We start from the raw sequence: 25182 nt of genomic DNA on the forward strand, positions 1-25182 counted from the left end.
TACTGGTAGAGGATTTAAAAAATATAATCTCTCTTTACCTTTAATCCCCAGGCTTACTTTCCTCCATTAAAAACTATTATCTATTCTTTTACAACTTTTTCTATAGCATTTTCAAAAAACTAATTTTATTTTTTAATTTATTTTTGAAATTTTGCAGGACATAGTGAAGAATCTTCTTCTCTCTTTCCATTCTTAGGTTTTGTTCCCCCCCCACACCACCCCCCGACCACCACCAAGCTCTCCTGGACTTGTTTGAATTCTCTTCAGTTTCAATTTAAACTTGCATAAAATTTTTTTTTTTTTTTTTTTTTATGACTTGGTCTGATGTGCAGTCAGACCCTGGCTTTGTTTTGACTGTTGATATTGAGCTTTTCAATCATCTCTTTACACAGATGTAGTCGATTTGATTCCTGTGTATTCCATCTGGCGAGGTCCATGTGTATAGTTGCTGTTTCTGTTGATGAAAAAAGATATTTGCAATAAAGAAGTCATTGGTCTTGCAAAATTCAATCATGTGATCTCTGGCATCATTTCTATCACCAAGCCCATATTCTCCAACTACCAGTCCTTCTTTATTTCCAGCTTTCACATTTCAATCACCAGTAATTATAAGTGCATCCTGATTGCATGTTCAATCAATTTCAGACTTCAGCAGTTGGTTAAAAAAATCTTCAGTTTCTTCATCTTTGTCCTTAGTGCTTGGTGCATAAATTTGAATGATAGTTATATTAGCTAGTCTTCCTTGTAGGCATATGAATATTATCCTATCACGGAGACAGCGTTGTACTTCAGGATAGATCTTGAAATGTTCTTTTTGACGATGAATGCAATGCCATTCCTCTTCAAGTTGTCATAGCAGACCATAAGATTGTCCAATTCAAAATTACCAATACCAGTCCATTTCAGCTCACTAATGCCTAGAATACAGACCCTTATGCATTCCATTTCATTTTTGATGATTTCCAATTTTTCTGGATTCCAGGTTCCAATTATTGATGGACGTTTGCAGCTGTTTCTTCTCATTTTGAGTCATTCCTCAACAGCAAATGGAGGTCCTGAAAGCTTGACTCCATCCATGTCATTAAGGTCGATTCTACTTTGAGGAGGCAGCTCTTCCCCAGTCGTCTTTTGAGTGTCTTCTAACCTGGGGGGCTCATCTTCCGGCAGTATATATCAGACAATGTTCCGTTGCTATTCATAAGGTTTTCACTTTCTAATTCTTTTCAGAAGTAGACTACCGGGTCCTTCTTCCTTGTCCACAAGAGCCAAAGTATGACCTTAAGTATATCCCACCTGAATTTAGAGACCATATCAAGAGTAGATTTGACTCCTTGAACACTACTGAAAGAATACCAGATGAGTTGTGGAATGACATCAAAAGACATTATACACAAAGAAAACAAGCGGTCATTAAAAAGACAGAAATGAAAGAAAAGACCGAAATGGATGTCAGAAGAGACTCTGAAACATGCTTTTGAACACTGAGTAGCTAAAGCAAAAGGAAAAAATGGTGACGTAAAAGAGCCGAACGGAAGATTTCAAAGGGTGGTTCCAGAAGACAAAGTATTATGATGACATATGTGAAGACCTGGAGATAGAAAACCAAAAGGGAAAAAACACACTTGACATTTAACAAGCTGAAAGAACTCAAGAAAAAAATTCAAGACTCGAGTTGAAATACTGAAGCATTCTATGGGAAAAATTTTAAATGACACAGGAAACATCAAAAGAAAATGGAAGGAATACACAGTGTCACTGTACCAAAAAGAACTGGTCAACGTTAAAACATTTCAGGAGGTAACATATGATCAGGAACCGATGCTACTAAAGGGGGAAGTCCAAGCAGCACTGAAGGCATTGGCAAAAAAAGAAGGCTTTGGGAATTGATGGAATACCAATTGAAACGTTTCAAAGAACAGATGCAGCCCTGGAAGGGCTCGCTCATCTATGCCAAGAAATTTGGAAGACGGCTACCTGGCCAACCAACTGGAAGAGGTCCATATTTGGGCCTAGTCCCAATAAACGTGATCCAAGTGAATGTAGAAATTATTGAACAAGATCATTAATATCACATGCAAGCAAAATTTTTCTGAAGATCACTCAAAAACGGCTGCAGCAGTATATCCACAGGGAACTCGCTGAAATTCTAGGAAGATTTAGAAGAGGAGGTAGAACCAGGGATATCATTGCTGATGTCTGAAAGCAGAGAATACCAGAAAGATGCTTGCTTACCTGTGTTTTATTCACTATGCTAAGTCATTCCACTGTGTGGAACATAACAAATTATGGATAACATTGAGGAGAATGGGAATTCCAGAATACTTAATTGTGCTCATGAGGAATCTGTACATGGATCAAGAGGCAGTCGTTTGAACAGAACAAGGAATATTGCATGGTTTAAATTCAGGAAAGGTGTGCATCAGGGTTGTATCCTTTCGCCATACCTATTCAATCTGTTTGCTGAGCAAATAATCCAAGAATCTGGACTAAATGAAGAAGAACGGGGCATCAGGATTGGAAGAAGATTTATTAACAACCTGTGTTATGCAGATGACACAGCCTTCCTTGCTAAAAGTGAAGAAGACTTGAAGCACTTACTGATGAAGATCAAAGACCACAGCCTTCATTATGGATTACACCTTAACATAAAGAAAACAAAAATCCTCACAACCGGACCAATAAGCAACATCATGATAAACAGAGAGGAGACTGATGTTGTTGAGGATTTCATTTTACTTGAATCCACAGTCAACACCCATGGAAACAGCAGTCAAGAAATCAAAAGACCCATTGCATTGGGCAAATCTGCTGTAGAAGACCTCTTTAAAGTGATGAAAAACAAGGATGTCACCTTGAGAACTACGGTGCGCCTGACCCCGGTCACGGTGTTTTCAATCATCTCATATGCATGCGAAAGCTGGACGAGGAAGAAGGAAGACCGAAGAAGAATTGGTGCCTTTGCACTGTGGTGTTGGAGAAGAATATTGAATATACCATGGACTGTCATAACAACAAAGAAATCTGTCTTCGAAGAAGTACAGACAGAATGCTCCTTAGAAGCAAGGATGGTAAGACTATGTCTCACATACTTGGACATGTTATCAGGAGGGATCAATCCCTGGAGAAGGACATCACGCTTGGTAAAGTAGAGGGTCAGAGAGTAAGAGGAAGACCCTCAATGAGATGGATTGACATAGTGGCTGCAACAATGGCTTCAAGCATAGCAATGATTGTGAGGATGGCACAGGATTGGGCAGTGTTTTGTTCTGTTGTGCATAGTGTATCTATGAGTCAGGACCATCTCGATGGCACCTAACAACAACAACAACTCCTCAGCAATCCCTAAAATCATTATTTAGCCTGGCTTTGAAAGCTGAGCAGAATTGTTGACAATGTATTGTAATAAACACATTTAGTACAGCAGAGAACATACTTAATACTGTTTGTTTGTTTTTGTTTTTTATTCAAGATACTGCGTTGGTTAATCATTGAATCAGATTTTTTTTCAAAAATAAAATGTTATAATTGAACACAGGCTCTCAGTGTTACTTGGAGCCAATTCATTGAAATTGTGTTGCTTTCAGAAATGTTGTTCCGGCATAATTGTTGAGAAGAGCTTTATATCTGGAAGTTTTCAAAGTTCAGTCAGAAGAGTGATCAGAGAGCACAATGAATAAAATACTGTTAGTGTGTAATTGATTTAGCGGTAGTACTGATTTGTTTTTGCTGTTTTTAGACTACAGTGTATTTTTACTTTTATCTCACTTGTTTTTGCTGTATTTTGGTCATTTCCCTCTATAACTAGGCAATTAAGTATGCAACACATTAAATCTTGCAGAAAATTTGTTTCCGGGGGAGTTTTCTAAACATACAGACATGATTTAGAATGTTAGTCTTGGAATTTCTTCCTATAGTATTGTATACCCCGTACCTTTCCCTTTGCCGTGGAGTCCATTTTGACTCATAGCAACCCTGTAGGACACAGTAGAACTGCCCCATAAAGTTTCCAAAGAGCACCTGGTGGATTGGAACTGCTGAATTTTGATTAGCAGCTGTAGCACTTAACCACTAAGTGACCAGGGTTTCCATTATTGAAAAGTTTGGTTTGTAGAAGTGTAATATAATAGAACATGAATTTTATTTTTCTCTGTGCCTAAGGGATTAAGTTTCCATCCAGTAACCATAAGAGAAAGCTTCAGTTTAGTACAACAAATCTTAATTTATTGGACCTAGGATGGCGAGGTACGGCTGCTAACCAAAAGGTTGACAGTTTGAATCTACCAGTTGAATCTCCTTGGAAACCCTGTGGGACAGTTCTACTCTGTCCTACAGGGTCGCTATGAGTTGCAATCGACTTGACGGTAATGGGTTTATGATAGATTTAATAGAGGGCACTTCACTGAACTCATTTCAAGTTAACAAATATGGGTTAAGCATTTATGTACAAAATATAAGACAGTGCACCATGGATATACATGAAAAGTGTAAGATTTGATCCTTACCTTTAGGGAACTCAGAGTTGTAAGGCATAGATAGGAATACAAACATTAAACAATTGAAAAGGGGTACAAGAGGTGAAAAAGAGTGTAACCAAAAATCGAGAGATGGAACTGACCTTTAATGAGCTCAACTGACAGAATTATTTTAGAAAGCGTTGGATGTAAGATCGATTGGATTGCACAAAAGGAGAAAATCATGAAGGCTTTAGAATAGCATTTAGAATGGAACGGAAGAGTAGGAATTGACTCAACAGCAATGGGATTATTATTATTTTTTGTTTGGAAGAGACATGCATTATAGATGTTTCTTATATGGCATGTCATTCAGATTCTCATTGGAAATATGGGGCAGTAGAGGAAGAAAAATAAAATATGACTAATGTAAAAATATTTTCATTTACATAATTAAAGACACTGTACATAGACTTTTGGGGTATGAACTTGGAAAGATGATGAATTCAGTTTAGGACATGTTGAGTGCAATAATAAGTGGTTAATCAAAATTAACCTTGCATAATTAATGAATAACTCTGTCCTATAGGGTCGATGGAGCCCTGGTGAAAAGCGGTTAAGAGCTGGTCTGCCAACCAAAATGTAGGCAGTTCAAATCCACCAGCCGATCCTTAGAAACCCTATGGGGGCAGTTCTACTCTGCCCTATACTGTTGGGAATGAACTCCACTGCAACGGGGTTTTTGGTTTTTTATGGGTTTGCTGTGAGTCAAAAATGACTCGATTGCAGTGGGCTTTTGTTGTTCTTGTTGTTTTGTTTTAATTAACAAATAACATTGTGGATTTTCCATGCTGTTTATTAGATAGCAGAGGCCCACCACCTCTTCCTTTTTTCTGAACATGATCTGATACGTACAGATCTGTTTTTAAATTTCTGATCCTCTTACCTCTTTTTTTTTTTACCTCTGCCTGAGTCATCCCTTTAAATTACGACAGTGTTCCTCATGCCTTTACAATACTTCCCTATACTACTCTGCATCAAAATGAGTTATGCTGCCTTTGGCTAACAATTTGGTCTCTTTTCTCCTACTATATTTAGAATTCAGTGGCCATTTCATGTAGTTCTTAGTAGTACAAAATACTAAGTATTATCAAGAAGTTCTCCATATTTTGGGGATGTTGTTTTGAAATGAGTTTTACCCATTCCCCATAGTAAACTTTGTTAGAATGAAGTTTATCTATATTCATATCAAATTAGATGTGGCAGTAGTATCAACATCTGAGGTCTGCCTTACACAGATTTTGGGGATTATTTATTTGGGATACTGTCATGGATTGGTCTATGTCCCCCAGAAAATGTGTGTATCAATTTGGCTGGGCCTCAGTTCCTGGTATTGTAAATCCTTCCACAATGATGTTAATGAGGGAGGATGGGTGGCAGTTGGGTTAGTGAGGCAGAACTCAATCTACAAAATTGAATTGTGTATTGAAGCAATCTCTTTTGAGATATAAAAGAGAGAAGCCAGCAGAGAGACAGGGGGACCTCATACCACCAAGAAAACAGTGCCAGGAGCAGAGCGTGTCCTTTGGACCCGGGGTCCCTGTGCAGAAGCTCCTAGTCTAGGGGAAGATTGATGAGAAGGCCGACAGAGAGAAAAAGTCTTCCCCTGGAGCTGACACCTTGAGTTTGGACTTTTAGCCTACTTTCCCACCCAAAACCCAGTGCCATCGAGCCGATTCCGACTCATATACTTTACTGTGAAGAAATAAATTTCTCTTTGTTAAAGCCATTCACTTGTGGTATTTCTGTTATAGCAACACTAGATAGCTAAGACAACTCAGAATCCCCTCTACCACAATTGAATATAGTGGGTCAATAGATGGCTTGGAAACACAGCTTCAGAAATAACATGCTCTATTCTCAACACGGTGGCTGTGACAATTGGCTCAAACATAGCAACTATTTTGAGGATGGCGTAGGACCAGACAACTCTTCATTCTGCTGTACATGGGATCGTTAGGAGTCGGGGCTGACTCGAGGACACCTAACAACAACATTCTCCCCAAAACTTAAAATGGTCTGTCCAGTTTATAGTTCCTCTTTCAACTAAAAAAGGTAGTGCAAGAAGGAAAGGAGTAGAAGAAAATAGAGATTAAAGAAATTGCATAAATAACTGTACAAGAATTGTACTTTATTTTAGGGTGAATTTGATAGCTGTTTTAACATTGTGAACTAGAAGAATTTTTTATCTCATCTTAGTTTACTGCTGACATTTATAGCCATTGCAAGACCCAATTAACTGTCAATCTTCAGAAAGCAACCTGACTCAGTATTTTCAAATGTTACAAGGATGCAATGATCCGTTCAAGATTTAGTAAGGTGTGAATCCCTTGAGGAAATCATTCATCTTTTTCCAGTTTATCAATGAGCAAGTATTTATTGAGTACCTACAATGTATGAGGTATTGTGAGGTATAATAAAAAAAATTAATTTATCTCTTTTAAAAACTATTTTGAGTTCCTGTTAAGTGACGGATCTTGTCCATGAGCTAACAGACATAATCTAGATGGGGATATTAATATATAGAATAATTAGAAATTCATTGAACATATGTTCTAGAAAACATTAAAAAGAAATATTTAGCTATACACCAAATAGAATAATGTAGATTTTAGCACCAAAAAGGCTATTATCTCTGCATGGACTAAGAAATCGTAATAAGAACCAATGCATAAAGTATGAAAGGTACACTTAAAAGTTCTCAGAATCTAAAAATTAATTAGCCTAAAGCTTTGACAGGATTCTGAGTGGCAGCTTTGATATTTCAATGAAAAGACTATCTGAGAAATAAACAATAAACTATGCTTTTATTTTTATTTAATCTAGATGACAAATATAGCCTTAATGAATCTTAGATGTGGAAGGCATCTTAGGGATCATATTACACAACTTTATTATTTTGTAAATGAGGTAATCATGATAAAGCCTACCCTGCACTTATGCACATAAATTTATTTTTTGTTCTCTTATGAGACATCAAACTGAAAATTAATCTTCTGAAAAAATGAAAGTATTATTTTGAAGGATATTCTTTCTTATAGGCATACTAACAGGAATGAAGACATTATGAGTTTTTTTGTGTGTGTGGCAGTTGGGACAGGAGGTAAGAGCTTAGGACAGGGCAATTGAGGCCTAATAATTCTTAACTTCACATTTAACAGCCTACCCACGTCACAACTGGTGAAGACAGAGTACACTAACGATGAAGTTGGGATAAGACAGTCATCAAGCAAGTGCTTTAGTTTCTGAATGAAAATGAACAGCTTAATAATTTTGGAAGGAAGAGCAAACTCTGTTTCAGAATACCAAAGTAAAACTTTCTGTGATGTTTAGCAAAACAAAATATTCAGGATAAAAAGCAATCAGAAAGGTTAACAGAAACAAACAGAATTGCAAGCTCCAGACATTCTCATTGCAGAGTGAAACCTAAAGAAACATTTATCTTCTACTTCCATCTCTAGTTTACCCATACAAAGTACAAATATGACAGCACTGTGAGATTAGGCTGTGAATGGTATGACATAGGAAAGATGCCCATATGTCTGCTTGCCAGGAAATCAGTCAAAACAGAGAGCCCTAATGTAAATTCTCCGGGCAATGTCCAAATGAATGGAGCTGCAGTTCACGTCCCTAGGCCAGTTTCAATTTTCTACATGTGCTGCCAAATTGAACATTGGATGTGTGTGTGTGTTTGTTTTCTAACAGTTTTCTTTTTGTTTGTTTGCTGTGTGTTGTTTGCCTAATAAGTATTGGCATTAACTAATACCAGATTCTGGTATTAACATTTGGGATTTTGCACAAAATGTACTCTGTCTTTTCCCCAAATACTCACATTTTTCTAACTTCCTTCAAATTACTGTCATCAGTAATATCACTAACAATAATGCCAATAATAATTAAATCACTTGTTTTCAGTTGTCATGGCTTAAGCTAATAGAAAACAATTAATATTTTCTAATTTTTTCTTTTTTTTTTTGGTGAGACTCTCACCCTGGTTATTGTAACTGTAGTCTCTGTATTTAGAAACATCAGTCATAAGAACTTCGTTAAAATAAATGTTTGCAATTTTAATCTTAGAATGATGAATACTCTGAGAATGGAGAAAACGTCATCAGTTTCATAGAGCAGAGACTTTATGAAAAAGATTGAGAAATACAACATTAGAGAATGTTTAACTGGAAAGAAAAAGATATATTTAATTATTTCCTCTGAATCAGATTTTATAGCTATCGGTTTTGTTATTAAATTGTATTTTGTATTTTATAAAAATATCCTGTTGCCAGTTTTCAAATAACTCTATAAAAACAATAAGTAATTAAGTAGAACTTTTTTATGGTCAAAATTTTACTTTTACACTGTGGTCTTCATATCTCTTTTCAGTGGCAAATCTAAATATTAAATCTCTATAGAATGAAAATATAAATGCTATTTTTGCCAGATATTATTTTATGTAAAATGTGAGTTGGAATTCATTCACTGTAGATTATTCTGCAGCACAAAATATTCCCCAAAGTTAAAATGCCATTTAGATTGTAAGCAACCTCCAATTTTATGTTGCATATAGATACTCATAATATGGTGGTTGTAAGAAAAACATTGTGTATTTTACTAAAAAAAAATTTGAAAAATGAACCATAGATGAAACTTTAAAAGGTTCAGTTTGAATTCATACCGTGGCCTTTCTTAAAGTATCATTCCTCTTGGATATGTGGATAAAACTACAGTGGAACTTCTTGAAAGATGTTTAGGTAGAGTTTTAAAAAATCAAAACATAGTTCTATTGAAATAGTTTTTTTTTTTTTTTGCTTATGCCATCTGGCATCAGAAGCTCATTGAGTGTATGGATAGAACAAAGTGAGAATCAAACTTAAATTTAGGCCCTTTTATAAAATGCCAACTTGTGATCAAGTATGATGTTATTTGTGGCTTTACCTGATAGATACTGAGTATTTGAAAATATCAGCCATTTATATGATGACTATTTTTTATGATTTCAAGTAATTTTTCCCTTACTGTGGTTTTTTAATTCAGGCCCTTAAAGTAGAAACTTAATTATTTTCTCTTTTCCATGGTTTGTGGCTTGTTCTACCTAATAGGCTATTGGAGGAAGTACAACCAGAATGCTAATTAGAAGCAAGGATGGGGAGACTATGTCTTGCATACTTAGGACATTTTGTCAGGAGGGCTCACTCCCTGGAGAAGGACATCATGCTTGGTAAAGTAGAGGGTCAATGAGAAATAGGAAGACCCTCAATGAGATGGATTGACACAGTAGCTGCAACAATGGGCTCAAGCATAACAATGATTGTGAGCACAGCACAGGACCAGGCAGTGTTTAGTTCTGTGGTATATAGGGTCACTATGAGACGGAACTAACCCCAACAGCACCTAACAACAACAGGCTACTGGAAAATCAGCTCTAGGTTTTCTTTTCTGAAATTTCTTTATGTATCTTCTTAATTTCGTACTTTTCAAGTTACCCAAAGTTGAATAGTACCTGAAACTTTATTAAACATATATATCATGTTATGTTATATTATTGATCATATATTAGACATTATATACCAAGCATTTATAATCTCATTTAATCATCTCAACAGTTCTATGAAGGAAACATTAGAAATATTTTACAGATAAGAACTCTTAGGCTCAGATAGATTCAAAAAGCTGCCTAAGACCAAACAATATCGATGTTGACATTTATTTCTTAATTTTATTTTTTCTTTGGTTAAAATTTTTCATCTTTAAGATTGTTTATAAGACTGTTTATTGGCATTCTTAAAAATTTTGGAAGAGATACAAATGTCATTGATTACCATGTTTTTACATAAATAACCCTCACCTTCTTTTTTTTGTGGGCTGCACCCTCTTCCCCGAAAGGCTCCCTCACAAGTGCTACCATGCCAATCCTCTTCCACATGTTGCTATAAAAAAAAATAATATCATGTTTATGAAAATACCTCACAGGGGAGAGCACAGCCCACAGAGTGTTTCGTGTGTGTGTTTGTGTGTGTGTGTGGGTGTGGGTGGGTGTGTGGGTTTTAATTCTGAAAATAGAAGAAAATCTTGATTACCTATTTATCTGATTATATTTTAAGCCAGAGTACATCTGGAACTCAAACTCAAAAATTTAGTAAAGCATATTTTGTACTACATTGGTATGTTTTTCTGAACATCTCTGAAACTCTACTTAAAAAAATGTACTGTCAAAGTAGCCCTCCTCTGAATATATAGATTGTTTATACTAATGGCATACTTTAGTTCTCCTGCAGTAATTTACATTTTATAAATGTCAATTCTGTTCTGAGTCCTAAAGCAATGAAAGAAACAACAGCAAAAAAAAAAAAAAAGTGATTTCAGTGGAATCAAGCTATAATTCCCCAAATTATGAAATCTATTCTTCAATCAACCTTTAAAATGGGAAGCTATAAATAAGAAAATTTTTATACTGTTTTCTAAACATGGAAGAAAACTATTGAATTGACTCTAAATATTAATTATGCTGAGAGAAAAAAAAAAAGCATTTTCTGATTAAAAACAATCAAACAACAGAAACAAAATATGCGTGGTACCACCAATTCCCCTTGAGTTGATTCCAACTCTTGGAAAGCCAGGGTGTGTCAGACTAGAACTGTGCTCCTTAGAATTTCCATGACTGATTTTTCAGAAGTAGATTGCCAGGCCTTTCTTCTGAGGAGTCTCTAGTTGGACTCCAAAGACCAACTTTTCAGTTGTCAGCCGCATGTGTTAAACTTTTACACCACCCAGGGACTCCTCAAATTAAGAAGCTAGCTTCAAATTTAAAACATTTGTTTAATATTCTCTAAAATATTTTTCCTATCTCAATATGCTGGCAACAAAGACATAACCTCTTATGAAGAAGACAGTTGTAGATTATGATCATTAGGTATATTCTCTCTAAGAAAGGAAGGTATCTACAGAGTTTGTATAACACATCTTTCAAGTAAAATTGCACCCATTTTTTAAATTAAAAAAGCATCATTTTGATCCTACTCTTAACAATTTTGGGTGATCTTATATCTTATTCCTTTTAGAAAAATAGCACAAGCAAGTATTTCTTTTTAACCAAATGTATATTTCAACTATAATCACTGGACGTTCTTGAAGAATTAACTTCGGGGACACATGCATATTAAAAAACAGGAAACCTGCCATCTTGATGTCTGTGTCAAATTGCCAGCCCAGTACACTTGGTTTATGTTATGACATTGTCTTCTAGGCTTTTATCAGTCTCTGACATCGTAAATGTTACTTTTATTTGCATTTCTATTGATTGGATCTAATTTAGAAAAGACCAACAAACATAGAGATTCTATTACCTTTAAGCACTAAATAACTGGCTTGAGTCTTTGTAGGACACAGTTATGTGTTCTGCTCATATCTATGCATGCTATATTTGCCTAATTGCAGGTTTATTATATCATTAAGGTATAATATTAACTTAAAATAATTTTACTTTTTGCTTTCTAAGTGGTTCTTTGCTGAAGAAATCTTGTTAGTTTTAAATGTCTACCCATCACCATTATTTTCACAATCCATCATATGATATAAAAAAAGTCAAGTAATTTTCAGATTAATAACACCTATCAGAAGATTTAGCAATAATGAATAACTATCAGCCACCACTCTGACAAAATAGTGACAATTATCTAAAATAGTACAGTCATTAAATAGCGAGGACCTAAACGAATGAAAGAAACAAATCCCCAGAGTTAAAAGAAATTTTGTGTTCGGATTTGGAAGTTCTCTGAATACAAGAAAATCCTTGTCATACCTTTCTTGTTGGATATAATCAATTGGGTAAATATTAATAAAAATGTGATGGAGTGGTTGACATTAGTTTGCTCTCTTGCCAATTTCCCTAGAAATCCTGAGGAAGTCATATAAATAGCCACCGACTGGATTGGTAGCTTTTCAATTTGGGGGCTGAATCTTTTTTTTTTAATTTGTTTCTTAAAAAAGCATTTTTTTTTTTTTAGTAGACTACTGGTGGTGCAGTGGCTAAGAGCTCGGCTGATAACCAAAAGATCAGCAGTTCGAATCCACCAGCTTCTCCTTGGAAACTCTATGCAGCACTTCTATTGTGTCCTATAGGGTCAGGGTTGCTAGGGGTTAGAATCGACTCAGCGGAAATAGTCACACTCAGTCAATCTTTATGGAAGCAGATTGCCACATCATTTTTCCTAGGAGTGACTGGTGGGTTCGAACTGTAGAGTTTTCGGTTAGCAGCAGAGTGCTTAACAACTGCACAACCAGGGATCTTTATAATCCAACTTAGTAATTGAGAAATAAGAAAGAGATGGGAGTTGCACAGAGCAGGGCATGCAATAATCTACAGGCATATCTGAGAGATATTTCAGATTTGGTTCCAGACCACCACAACAAAGTGAATACTGCAATAAAACAAATCACACGAATTTGTTGGTTTCCCAGTGCATGTAAGGAGACCTGGTGGTGCAGTGGTTAAAAGCTCAACTGTGAACCAAAAGGTCACCATTGGAATCCACAACACACATCTTAGAAACTCAATGGGGGCAGTTCTACTCTGCTCTGAAAGGTCGTTATGAGTTGCAATCAACTGAATGGCAACAGATTTGGTTTTGGAATGCACATAAAAGTCATATTTACACTATACTGTAGTCTATTAAGTGTACAATAGCATTATGTCTAAAAAAAACAGTGTATATACCTTAAATAAAAAATACTTGATTGCTAAAAAAGGGCTAGCCATCACCTGAGCCTTCAGACAGTTGTAACCCTTTTGCTAGTGGAGGGTCTTGCCTCGATGTTAGTGGCTGCTGATAGTTAAGGTGGTGGTTGTTGAAGGTTGGGGTAGCTGTGACAATTTCTTAAAATAAGACAATGAAGTTTGCCACATAGGTTGACTCTTCCTTTTATGAAAAATTTCTCTGTAGCATGTGATGCTGTTTGATAGCATTTTACCCACAGTAGAACTTCTTTCAAAATTGGAGTCATTCCTCTCAAACCCTGCTGCTGCTTTGTCAACTAAGTTTATGTCATATTCTAAATCCTTTGTTGTCATTTCAACAATGTTCACAGCATCACAGAATTAGATTTCACCTCAAGAAACCACTTTCTTTGCTCATCCATAAGAAGCAACTCCTCTTTCATTAAAGCTTTATCATGAGATTGCGGCAATTCAGTCACATCTTCAGGCTCCACTTCTAATTCTATTTCTCTTACTATTTCCACAACATCTGCAGTTACCTCCTTCAATGAAGTTTTGAACCCCTCAAAGTCATCTACGAGGGTTGGAATCAACTTCTTCCAAACTCATGTTAATGTTGATATTTTGACCTCCTCCCATGAATCGTCAAAGTACTTAATAGCAGCTAGAATAGTACATCTTTTCCAGAAGGTTTTCAATTTACTTTACCCAGGTCTGTCAGAGGAACTTCTATCCGCGGCAGCTATAGCCTTACAAAACGTATTTCCGAAATAATAAGTCTTGCAAGTTGAACTTACTCCTTGATCCAGGGGCTGTAGAACGGATGCTGTGTTAGCAGGCGTGAAAACAACATTAATCTCTTTGTACATCTCAATCAGAGGTCTTGAGTGATAAGGTGCATTGTCAATGATCAGTAATATTTTAAAAGGAATCTTTTTTCTGAGCAGTAGGTCTCAACAGTGGGCTTAAAGTACTCAGTAAACCCTGTTGTGAACAGGTATGCTGTCATCCAGGCTTTGTTACTGCATCTGTAGAGTACAAGCAGAGTAGATTTAGCATAATTCTTCAGGGCACTAGGATTTTTGGAATGGTAGATCAGCATTAGCTTCAACTTTATGTCACCAGCAGCATCAGCACCTACCAAGAGAGTCAGCCTGTCCTTTGAAGCTTTGAAGCCAGGCACTGACTTCTCCCCTCTGGCTATGAAAGTCCTAGATGGCACCGTCTTCCAACATAAGGCTGCGTAATCTACACTAAAAATCTGTTCTACAGTGTTGCCCCTTCATCAGTTATCCTAGCTGGATCTTCTGGATAGCTTGCTGCAGCTTCTACATCAGCACTTGCTGCTTCACCTTGAACTTTTTTTTATTGTGCTTTAAGTGAAAGTTTACATATCAAGTCACTCTCTCATACAAAACTTCACATACACCTAGCTATATACTCCTAGTTGCTCTCCGCTCAATGAGACAGCACACCCCTTCTCTCCACCCTGCATTTCCGTGTCCATTCAGCCCTCTTCCGTCCCGCTCGGCCTTCACATCTCCCCTCCAGACAGGAGGCACACACATAGTCTCACACATCCACTTGATCATAGAAGCCCACTCCTCACCAGTATCATCCTCCATCCCATAGTCCAGTCCAACCCTTGTCTGAAGAGTTGGCATCGGGAATGGTTCCTGTCTGGGGCTAACAGAAGGTCTGGGGACCATGACCTTCTGGGTCCCTCCAGTTTCTGTCAGACCATTAAGCCTGGTCTTTTTATGAGAATTTGAGGTCTCAATCCCACTGCTCTAATGCTCCTTCAGGGATTCTCTGTTGTGCTCTCCGTCATGGCAGTCATCGGTTATAGCCGGGCACCATCTAGTTTTTCTGCTCTCAGGCTGATGTAGCCTTTGATGTATGTGGCCCATTCTGACTCTTGGGCTCATACTTACCTTGTGTCTTTGGTGTTCTTCATTCTCCTTTCTTCCATGTAGGTTGAGACCAATTGTTGCATCTTAGATGGCCACTTGCTAGCATTTAAGATCCCAGACACCACTCTCCAAAATGGGATGCAGAATGTTTTCTTAATAGATTTTATTATGCCGATTGACCTAGATGTCCCCTGAAACCATGGTCCCCAAACCCCTACCCCTGCTACGCTGGCCTTTGAAGCATTTGGTTTATTCAGGAAACTTCTTTCTTTTGGTTTAGTCAAGTTGTGCTGACCTCTCCTGTATTGTGTGTTGTCTTATCCCTCACCTAAAATACTTATCTACTATCTAATTAGTGAAAAACCCTCTCCCTCCATCCCTCACCACTCTCATAATCATCAAAGAATATTTTCTTCTCTGTTTAAACTATTTCTTGAGTTCTTATGATGCTGGTCTCATACAATATTTGTGCTTTTGCAACTGAGTAATTTCACTCAGCATAATGCCTTCCAGATTCCTCCATGTTATGAAATGTTTCACGGATTCATCATTGTTCTTTATCAATGCATAGTATTCCACTGTGTGAATATTCCGTAATTGATTTATCCATTCATCCGTTGATGGGCACCTTGGTTGCTTCCATCTTTTTGCTGTTGTAAACGGTGCTGAAATGAACATGGGTGTGCATATATCTGTTTTAGTAAAGGCTCTTATTTCTCCAGGATATATTCCAAGGAGTGGGATTGCTGGATAGTATGGTAGTTCTATTTCTAGCTTTTTAAGGAAAGGCCAAATCGATTTCCAAAGTGGTTGTAGCATTTTACATTCCAACCAGCAGTGTATAAGTGTTCCAGTCTCTCCACAACCTCTCCAAAATTTATTATTTAGTGTTTTTTGGATTAATTCCAGCCTTCTTGGAGTGAGATGGAATCTCATTGTAGCTTTGATTTGTATTTCTCTAATGGCTAATGATCGTGATCATTTCCTTATGTACCTGTTAGCTACCTGAATGTCTTCTTTAGTGAAGTGCCTGTTCATATCCATTTTTACTTGGGTTATTTGTCTTTTGTTGTTGAGTTTTTGCAGTGACATGCAGATTTTAGAGATAAGGTGCTGATAGGAAATGCCATAGCTAAAAACTTTTTCCCAATACGTAGGTAATCTTTTTACAGTTTTGGTAAAGTCTTTGAGTGAGCATAGGTGTTTGACTTTTAGGAGCTCCCAGATATCTAATTTCTCTAATGTTGTTTGTGCAGTTCTAGAAATGTTTTGTATAATGTTTATGCCTTGGATTAGGGCTCCTAGCATTGTCCCTATTTTTTCTTCCATGATCTTTATCATTTTAGATTTTATATTTTGGTGTTTGATGCATTTTGAGTTACTTTTTGTGCGTAGTGTGAGGTATGGATCTTCATTTTTTTGCAGATGAACATCCAGTTATGACCAGCACCATTTGTTAAAGAGGCTATCTTTTCCCCATTTAACAAACTTTGGGCCTTTGTCAAATATTAGCTGCTCACACATGGATGGATTTTTTGTCTTGAGTCTCAATTCTGTTCCATTGGTCTATGTGTCTGTTGTACCAGTACCAGGCTGTTTTGACTACTGTGTCATTATAATAGGTTCTCAGATCAGGTAGAGTGAGGCCTCCCACTTTCTTCTTCTTTTTCAGCAATGCTTTACTTAACCAGGGCCTCTTTCCCTTCCATATGAAGTTGGTGATTTGTTTCTCCATCTCATTGAAAAATGTCAGTGGTATTTGGATAGGGATTGCTTTGTATCTATAGATCACTTCAGGCAGAATAGACATTTCTACAATGTTGAGTCTTCCTATGCATGAGCAGGTATGTTTTTCCACATATGTAGGTCTCTTTTGGTTTCTTGCAGTAGTGTCTTGTAGTTTTCTTTGTATAGGTTTTTATGTCCCTGGTAAGATTTATTCTTAAGTATTTTATCTTCTTAGGGGCTATTGTAAAGTGTATTGATTTGGTGATTTCCGCTTCATCTCTTTCTTTGTCGGTGTAGAGGAATCCAACTGATTTATGTATGTTTATCTCGTATCCTGACACTCTGCTGAACTCTTCTATTAGTTTCAATAGTTTTCTTGGGATTCTTTAGTGTTTTCTGTGTATAAGATCAGGTCATCTGCAAATAGAGATACTTTTACTTCTTCCTTACCCATCTGGATGCCCTTTATTTCTTTATCTAGCCTAATATCTCTGGCTAGGACCTCCAGCACAATGTTGAATAAGAGTGGTGATAAAGGGCATCCTTGTCTGGTTCCTGTTCTCAGTGGGAATGTTTTCAGGCTCTTACCATTTAGGGTGATGTCGGCTGCTGGCTTTGTATAAATGCCCTTTATAATGTTGAGAAATTTTCCTTCTATTCCTATTTTGCTGAGAGTTTTTATCATGAATGGGTGTTGGACTTTGTCAAATGCCTTTTCTCCATCAGTTGATAAGATCATGTGGTTCTTGTCTTTTGTATTATCTATTAGATAGATTACACTGATTCTTTTTCTAATGTTGAACCATCCCTGTGTACCTGGTATGAATCCCACTTGATCATGGAGAATTATTTTTTTGATATTTTGTTGAATTCTGTTGCCTAGAATTTTGTTGAGGAGTCTTGCGTCTAAGTCCATGAAGGATATTGGTCTGTAATTTTCTTTCTGTGGAGTCTTTACCTGGTTTTGGTATCAGGGTTATGCTGGCTTCATAGAATGAGTATTCAATCCTTTTCTATGCTCTGAAATACCTTTAGTAGTAGTGGTGTTAACTCTTTTCTGAAAGTTTGGTAGAATTCTCCAGTAAAGCCATCAGGGCCAGGGATTTTCTTTGTTGGGAGTTTTTTAATTACCTTTTCAATCTCTTCTTTTGTTATGGGTTGGTTTAGTTGTTCTTCCTCTGTTTGTGTTAGTTTAGTGTGTTTCTGGAAATTCATCCATTGCTTCTAGGTTTTCAAATTTGTTAGAGTACAAGTTTTCTTAGTAATCTCATATTCTTTTAATTTCAGTTGGGTCTGTTGTGATATCGCCCATCTCATTTCTTATTCGGGTTATTTGCTTCCTCTCCTGTTTTTCTTTTGTCAGTTTGGCCAATGGTTTATCAATTTTGTTAATTTTTTCCAAGAACCAGCTTTTGATCTTGTCAACTCTTTCGCTTGTTTTTCTGTTTTCTATTTCATTTAATTTTGCTCTAATTTTTATTATTTGCTTTCTTCTGATTCCTGAAGGTTTCTTTAGTTTTTCTCTTTCTATTTGTTCTAAGTGTGGGGATAATTCTTTGATTTTGGCCCTTTCTTCTTTTTGTATGTGTGCATTTATTGATATAAATTGACCTTTGAGCACTGTTTTTGCTGTGTCCCAAAGGCTTTGATAGGAAGTGTTTTCATTCTCATTGGATTCTATGAATTTCTTTTTTCCATCCTTAATTTGTTCTGTAATCCATTGTTTTTCAGCAAAGTGTTGTTAAGTTTCCATGTGTTTGATTTCTTTTCCTGGTTTTTCTGTTATTGACATCTAGTTTTATGGCTTTATGGTCAAAGAAGAAGCTTTGTAATATTTTGATGTTTTGGATTCTGTTAAGGCTTTCTTTATGGCCTAATATGTGGTCTATTCTAGAGAATGTTCCATGTGCATTGGAAAAGAAAGTATACTTGGCCGTTGTTCAGTGGAGTGTTCTGTATATGCTGTGAGGTCAAGTTGGTTAATTGTGGCATTTAGCTCTTTTGTGTCTTTGAGGTTCCTTCTGGATGTTCTGTCCTTTACTGAAAGTGGAGTGTTGAAGTCTCCTACTATTACTGTGGAGCTGTCTATCTCACTTTTCAATGCTTTTAGGGTTTGTTTTATGTATCTTGAAGCCCTGTTGGGTTCATAAATATTTAATATGGTAATATCCTCCTGGTATAGTGTCCTTTAATCATTATTTAGTGTCCTTCCTTATTCTTTGTGGTAGGTTTAAGTTTGAAGTCTGTTTTATCAGAAATTTGTATAGCCACTCCCTTTCATTTTTGATTGTTGTTTGCTTGATATATTTTTTTTCCATCCTTTAAGTTTCAGTTTGTTTGTGTCTCTAAGTCTCAGGTATGTCTCTTGTAGGCAGCATATAGATGGATCATGTTTTTTTATCCATTCTGCAACTCTCTTTGTTGGTGTATTTAGTCCATTCACATTCAGCATGATTATAGATAGGCATGAGTTTAGTGCTGTCATTTTGATGCCTTTTTTGTGTGTTATTGACAGTTTCATTTTTCCACTTAACATTTTGTGCTGAGAAGTTTTTCTTTGTAAATTGTGTGTTCCTCTTTTTTATTGTAGTTGAATTTGTTTTTGCTGAGTCTTTATGTTTATCTCATTTTTTATTTCAAAGTGTACTTTTGTTAGTCTTCTTTGTGGTTACCTTAATTTTTACCCCTATTTTTCTAAGTTTAAACCTAATTTGTATCTCCCTATATCGCCTTGATTTCCTCTCCATACGGAAGATCTATGTTTACTTTATTTAGTCCCTCTTTGTTGACTTAATGTCACCTTTTACATAATGACATCACTTATTCCCTGTTTTGAACATTTTTTTTTATCTTGATTTATTTTTCTGATTTCCCTATCTGAGGTGATATCTGTTTGCTCTGTTCTGTGTTCTAGTGTTGGGTTGATATCTGATATTATTGATTTTCTAACCAGAGAATTCCCTTTAGTATTTCTTATAGTTTTGGTTTGGTTTTTGCAAATTCCCTAAGCTTCTGTTTATCTGTAAATGTCTTAATTTTGCCTTCGTATTTGAGAGACAGTTTTGCTGGGTATATGATTCTTGGCTGGAAATTTTTCTCCTTCAATGTTTTATGCGTGTCATCCCATTGTCTTCTTGCCTGCGTGGTTTCTGCCGAGTAGTCTGAACTTATTCTTATTGATTCTCCTTTGTAGGTGACTTTTTGCTTATCCCTGGCCACTCTTAAAATTTTCTCTTTATGTTTGGTTTTGACAAGTTTGATTATGTCTTGGTGACTTTCTTTTGGGACCTACCTTTTATCAGGTTCATTGAGCATCTTGCATAGATATCCTTTCATCTTTCACGATGTTGGGGAAGATTTCTGCCAACATATATTCAAGAATTCTCTCTGTATTTTCTGTTATCCCTCCCTGTTCTGGTATTCCAATCACATGCAAATTATTCTTTTTGATAGAGTCCCACATGATTCTTAGGGTTTCTTCATTTTTTTTTAATTCTTTTTTTCTGATTTTTCTTTGAATATATTGTTGCCACTTGTTTTATCTTGAATCTCACTAATTCTGCATTCCACTTCCTGAATTCTGCTTCCCTGACTTTCTATTGAGTTGTCTAATTCTGTAATTTTATTGTTAATTTCAGAATTTCTGATTGCTCTCTCTCTATGGATTTTTGCATTTTGTTAAATTTGTCATTATGCTATTGAATAATCTTTTTAATTTCTTTAACTGTTTTATCTGTGTGTTCCTTTGCTTTTTCTGGGTGTTGCCTGATCTCGTTCCTGATGTCTTTTCTGATGTGTTGAAGGGTTCTGTATATTATTCTTCTGTATTCTACATCTGGTAATTCCAGGAATAATTCTTCTTCCAGGAGTGTCCTGGATTCTCTGTTTTGAGAGTTTGTTGAAGCAATCATTGTCTGCTTCTTTATGTGGTTTGATATTGGCTGTTGTCTCTGAGCCATCTATAAGTCATTGTATTAATTTATTTAATGTTTGCTCTCTGTGTTCTAGGTTCTTGCTTTATTTTGTTTTCATATTTTCAAATAGGCTTCTAGAGTGAGCGAACTTGATTATTGGAACCTTTGAAGCACTAATATCCTGTTACCAGTTGGCTAGACCTTTTACCAGGTATATAAGCCTAGGAGTCCATTCACTATTCTTGTAGAGATTCAGCTCAGGTGTCCTGATAGTTGGTCACCTAGTGTGTGGTGTTGGCTCTCACCTACTGTCTTAGAGGGGCAGTGGTGATGGGTGTAGGTACAGGTTTCTGGTAGCGGCAGGGGGTCATACTCTGAGGAAGACAGGGGTCTGACAGTCTTCCCCCAAGTGTCAGTGAGGAAGGAGCGTCCTTGTTCTCTTGTGCACTCTTGTGGGTGGGCTCTGCAGTTGTACCTTAGGCACCCAATGCTTATACCTGTAAGGGCTGGTAGGCACCACTATCCTTGGTCCCCTTTTGTGGGTGGCTAGGTGGCATGGATGGACCCTCCAGTCCTCAAGTCCCTGCTGTGGATAGGTGAGCGCCCTGTTTAATAGGCAGAGAGGTATCAAACCTCCAAAATCTGCCTCTCCATCACACACCTGAAACATATACAGCCAGGCCTCACACACATTCGTCCTTGCAATATAATAGACACCTGGATCCATACAGAGATGAAAGACAAAGTGTGTGGATCGCTTGTGCCTGGACTGGAACCACTTTTGCTCTGAGCTTCCAGATTAGGGGAGTCAGCAGAGTATATTTCCCCCATTTGTTAATTTGTTCCTTCACCAAGGCCAGGAGAATGGCTCAGGAAGCACAGCAGAGTTTATCTCAGGCCCAGGGAAATCAACTGTTAATGAAGTGGGCTGGGGCAGAGGGAGGAGGGATCAGATATATAGGAGAGATTTCTTTCAAAAGAAAGAGCTATTAGATTCACACACAGTAAATTAGACAAAATCACTTATCTTGTGCTGAGAGCACTGTTTTATCTCAGATTCCAGAGGTGTGTGTTGTCTATGTGCACAGACTGGGTCCCCACCAAGATCACCCCAGGGGATCAGGGTTGCATCCTCAGCTTGCCTTCTTTCACTGAAGCTGCTATGTCCTAAACTCCACAGCCAGTCCTGCAGCCTCCACACCAGGGGGTCGGGGTGCTGGCACTACAGTTGCCTTCTTTTGCTGAAGCAGCTTCCTCCTAAATGTCTCTGCCAGCCCCACTGTAGACGCACTACAGAGTCAGGGGTGCACCCCTCTGGTTGCCTTCTTTCACTGAAGATGCCACGTCCCGGGAGACTACCTCAGCCTCTCCACAGTTGTGTCAAGGAACACACCAAGGAACAGGAGCTGAGGTGCTACCACTGACTCTGTAACTCCTCGCTGCTTCTATACCATCTCTCCCTCTCCCATCACTCAGCCTGATTCCTTAACTTTGCCTTCGATGCTCAGAGTTCCTAGCTTGTCATATGTAAAATCGATTCACTTGTTTTTTGGGGTCTTTGTTGTAAGAGGAATTAGCAGCAGCATCTGACTACTTTGCCACCTTGGCCCTGCCTCACCTTGAACTTTTATGTTATGGAACCAGCTTCTTTCCTTAAACTTCATGAACCCACCTCTGCTAGCTTCAAACTTTTTTTTTTTTAAGCTTCCTCATATCTCTCAGCATTTATAGAGTTGAAGAGAGTTAGGGCCTTGCTCTGGATTAGGCTTTCACTTAAGGAAATGTAGCTGGTTTGATCTTCTATCTGGAGCACTAAAACTTTCTCCGTATCAAAATAATGCTGTTTTGTTTTCTTATCATGTGTTCACTGGAGTAGCACTTTTAATTTCCTTCAAGAACTTTTCCTTTCCATTCATAACTTGGCTAACTGGTACAAAAGGTCCCGCTTTTTGGCCTGCCTCAGCTTTCAACATGTCTTCCTCACTATGCTTAATCATTACTACCTTTTGATTTAAAGTGAGAAACATGGACTCTTCTTTTCACTTGAACACTTAGAGAACATTTTAGGCTTATTAATTGGTCTAATTTCTATATCGTCATCTCTCAGGGAATAGGGAGGCCAGAGGAGTGGGAAAGAGACAGGGGAGTGGCCGGTTGGTGGAGCAGTTAGAACACAAACAACATTTATCGATTAAGTTTACCACCCTCTTAAATGGGTGAGGTTTATGGCACCCCCAAAAATTACAAGAGTAACATCAAAGATCACTGATCATAGATCACCATAACAGACATAATAATAATGAAAAATTTGAAATATTGTGAGAATTACCAAAATGTGACACAGAGACACTAAGTAAGCACATACTGTTGGAAAAATGGTGCTGATAGACTTGTTGGATGAAGGATGGCCACAAATTTTCAATTTGTAAAAAACACAATATCTGCAAAATGCAATAATGTGAAGCACAATAAACAAGGTATGCTTGTATTTACCTCACAGCAGAAGTTCCTCTCCTTCATTCCAATCTTCACTTCCTACTGTCTGGACCTACTATTGGTCTTAATATAATATAGCCAATGTCTTCATAAAGTTAGAGTCTCTTTTGAAATGATCTCAGTTTATCCTTCCTTTTCCCCTCCTTCCCTTTCTTCCTCCCTCCCAACCTCCCTACTTCCATTTTTTCCCTTTTTGATTTGCAGGGCATTCAAAATATATATATGTGCACTGTTTTTCTAGCTGTTTGAGCTCTTCACTTTCGAAAGTACTTTGACAAAACATACTTGTTATATACCTAAATCTTCCTGGCAGTAATATGTCTTTGTTAAACTCAATAGTGTTTATTTTCTTCTGTGAGCAAAATTCGGAAGTCTTCTTCTTTGGCATCATTTCTTCACTTTATATGGCAATTTGCTAATAAAATGATCTACACTGCAAAATGTAAAAATTAAAACAGCATTAAAAAAAAACAAACCAAACCTAGTGCCATCGAGTCGATTCCGACTCATAGCGACCCTATAGGACAGAGTAGAACTGCCCCATAAATTTTCCAAGGAGCGCCTGGAGGATTCGAACTGCTGACCCTTTGGTTTGCAGACATAGCACTTAACCACTATGGCACGAGGGTGTCCAAAACAGCATACTAATGGTAAAAAGATTTGTGTGGGACTCAGCCTCCAACCAGTACACTAAAATAAAACAAGAAGTCATTTTGAAGTTCTACTCAAAATCCTGGCAAAATCAATGTCTTTTCCTCTCTGACATACATAAATCTCTTAAGATAGTATTACCAGTTCTATCACTGTTGTTATCATTATTCACAGACTAATACTACTTTTTAATACTACTTTTTAGTGGGAGCTACTCTGCTATATTTTATGCACAAGTGTGTGTTTTATTATGGTAGATTCAAACAAGACCACTACCTGAAAAATTATTTACCAAAACATCTAATAAAATGTAACATTTCATCATTCTTAGTTTAATCTTAATATATTCGGCCAAGACTTTCATTTCTTCATTTTTAGTTCTATTTTAGGGTTTGAGCTACGTATCTGGATATTTGTCTTTAAACATAAAAACAAGATGAAACTCTGAGTTTCTATTTTGAGGCTTAAATGTAGTAGTCAACTGTGTCTTCCCCAGAAGATGTAAGCTTTAAGCATCTCTCATCCTCAAAAAGGAGCCCTGGTGGCACAGGGGGTTAAGCACTCGGCTGCTAATCAAAAAGTCGGCCTCTGCATGGAGAAAGATGTGGCAGCCTACTTCTATAAAGATTTACAGCCTTGGAATCCCTATGGGGCAGTTCTACCCTGTCCAGTTGGGTCAGTACGTGTTGGAGTCGGCTCGACGGCAATGGGTTTGGATTTGCTTTAGTCCTCAAAAGCCTAGTTGCAGATTACTAAAAACTGATTTATGCTAGTTGAGTGTATTTAGTTTCTAAACTTTACTTTGCCAATGACCACTTGTTGATTAACCAATATAACAATTCATTAATTGAATTGTATTTAATAAATTTTATTCTTCCTTGAACCCCACAAAGTAAAAGTACCCAATAAAACATTTTATCCTATTCAAAACCTTCTTCCCATTTTTATTAACACATTAGACTGACTGCCAATTCTCTAATATATATTTTTTCATAGACTATTTGTCTTAAAAATTTATATTCCCTGCTCTAAGAATTTTAATTAAACCAGTTTGAATTAATGATCAGAAATCAAAAGCCCAAAAGATATTTTTGTAGTACACTATATACAACATAGTTGACATAAGTTCTTAGGCAGCATTGACATTCAGTTGAAGAAATCTTAATATAATAATGATATATTAATTAATATAACAGAATTTCATAAAATACATTGAAAAAAATGCTTGTAGTTTTTTTCCCCCCCTTATAAATGTAAGG

This window comes from Elephas maximus, chromosome X, assembly GCF_024166365.1.
Source record: "Elephas maximus indicus isolate mEleMax1 chromosome X, mEleMax1 primary haplotype, whole genome shotgun sequence".
Taxonomy (NCBI): Eukaryota; Metazoa; Chordata; class Mammalia; order Proboscidea; family Elephantidae; genus Elephas; species Elephas maximus.